We start from the raw sequence: 2,500 nt of genomic DNA, 5'->3' as shown, positions 1-2,500 counted from the left end.
TTTCCTATGTTGCCATAAGGGTTTGTTGGCCAGATAATTTTAAGATTATTAACTAAGCTAATACTGTTACACGTACCATACTATTTAAAACAGAATAAATCCAACTTACTTTTATTGTCAATTATAAGTGGGACTGGAACTTGTTTTATTCATTACTTATTGTATTGTGAAGGTTATATCCAAGAGAGCCACAAATCACTGCTGTTTACAATTTCCATGTAATATGTAACGGGCAAATCATAGGATTTGAAGACCTCTATAAATTAACTTTGATTAATAATAATAATAATAATAATAATAATGATAATAATAATAATAAATAATAATAATAATAATAATTAATAATAATAATAATAAATAATAATAATAATATAATAATAATAATAATAATATAATAATAATAATCTTTATTGTCCAAATAGGCAATTATTGTTAGGTTACAGCTCTTGTAACTGGCGAAAAAAGTAATAAAATAGTGGTAATAATGATGATAATAATACTGATAATAATGATGATAATAATAATAAGTGTTTTCCAAGGACTCAACTATTCGCCAAGCGAGGATCGAACTCATGACCTTCCGATCCGAAATCGATAGTCATACCACTAGACCACATCGCCGCACATAGCTTTTAGAATTGGTGCCAAACTTGCAGCAGATCCAAATAGAATGATAGACGGGCTAATTCTATTGATGTTGAATTATAACAGTCTTTATCGAGGGGTCGTTTATGGCTTTCTTTTGAATTCGACCTTTTATTCATCCTCCTCCTCTTCCTGCTTCTCCTCCTCCTCCTCCTCCCCTCTCTTCTTCTTCTTTTTCTTCTTCTTCTTCTTCTTCCTTCCACTCTTCATCCTTCTCCTCCTCTTCTTCCATCCTCTTCTTCCTCGTCCTCCTCTTCTTCCTTCTCCCCCCCCCCCCTCCTCCACACCACCACCTCCTCCTCCTTAATCCACCCTCTCACATTCATCCTTCCCGTCAGAAAACATTCACCTTTTCATCCTTTGATGGCATTCTCATCTATAGAAACCTTTGAAATCAAGAGGCACCGTGTTGGACTGACTATTGATTTTCTTTATATTTACATTCAACGGAGGAATTTGTCTTGCCCAACAACATCGATTCATTCCTCTTTACAATTACAAAATAAACCAACAAACAAACAAGAGACAAAAATACTGATAAACATACATTTTCTATGTTTGAAAAGTAAAATGTGTCCTTGTACAGCAAAGGAATATTTATATTAATAAACGTTAATAATATTGTTCCACATGTGTTATCATGTTAGCACAATTATTGTCTCATGCTTATGTAAATGTTGCTGCTCGGAGCTCGAAAAAATAAATAACAATGTGAACTTGAATGTAAGCTTCAATTTAATCTACGAAAACAGATAAAATGGACATTTCGGGTTTGCCCTTTATCACCAAAACGGGATGGGTGAAACACTACAGACGAATGAGATAAAGCACATTATCTAATTCTTCTGTAGTGTTTCATCCATCCTGTTTTGTGTTGCTGAAGGGGAAAACCCGAAACGTCCCTTCTATCTGTTTTCGTATTTTAAATTGAAGCTGACATTCAATTTCACATTGTTATTTTTTTGTCTCATGATTGTAGTTCTAATCGATTTCGTGTATGTAGTTATTTCATGATTGTCAGACAGGGGGTTCTGGTAATCGGAGCGAATTGGGTCACCGCAAAACGATCAACATAAGCGATTTTTGATATAATATTGGTTCTCCCTGGAAAAGTGTGAGTAATGATATATCCTAATTACCGCTCACCCAGTATTTAACTCATACCGCAATAATTATAGCACACGAGAGCGAATAATTATTTGTGTACCGAGGGGCAACAACTCCTGTTGACGCCCGTGATTGATAAGAGGAGGGAGGGAGGGGAAGGGAGAGGATGTGGTGGTGTAGATTGCCACAGATAAAGAACACCCAAGGGAAACAAACACTAGGCGATAAAAGCAAACAAAATGAGCTCTAATCGTTACACAAGTTAATTGGTGGAATTTGGCCATGGCTAAAACACTTGTTTTCATTTTGGTCAGAATATTTTTAGCTTCATATTTACAAGAAAAGAAGTGAGTAGGAAAGTGCCAGAAGACAACAGAGAATTTAAAACTTCGCGGCGGCGATGGGGGCTCGAACCCGGAAAATATGAATGAGAAAAATGTAGGTTGCATCGTAATGAATGTTACGATTTTCTATGAATGGTAAGTTGTGAGGGTATGTGGTCGGACCGGAAGGACCTGGATTTGAACCTCGCTCGGCGGATCGTCGAGTCCCTGGAAAAGGGTCTTTACTCACATTCTCTCACCATACTCAGACATAAAATGAGTATCTGGCAGATAACAGCGTTGGCTCTGTCGAAAATCGTTTTTTTTTAAATATATAACATCTCTTAACAGGCGTAATCTCTGGTTCTCCATGTTTCATGTTGCTGTTGGTCAGGGACACCTTTGTAAAGCGCTTTGATCACGTT

The sequence above is a fragment of the Berghia stephanieae genome, chromosome 4 (assembly GCF_034508935.2).
Source record: "Berghia stephanieae isolate SIO BIC M18660-M18661 chromosome 4, UCSD_Bste_1.3, whole genome shotgun sequence".
Taxonomy (NCBI): Eukaryota; Metazoa; Mollusca; class Gastropoda; order Nudibranchia; family Aeolidiidae; genus Berghia; species Berghia stephanieae.
The sequence above is the reverse complement of the archived record's forward strand: the minus strand, read 5'-3'. Positions refer to the sequence as shown.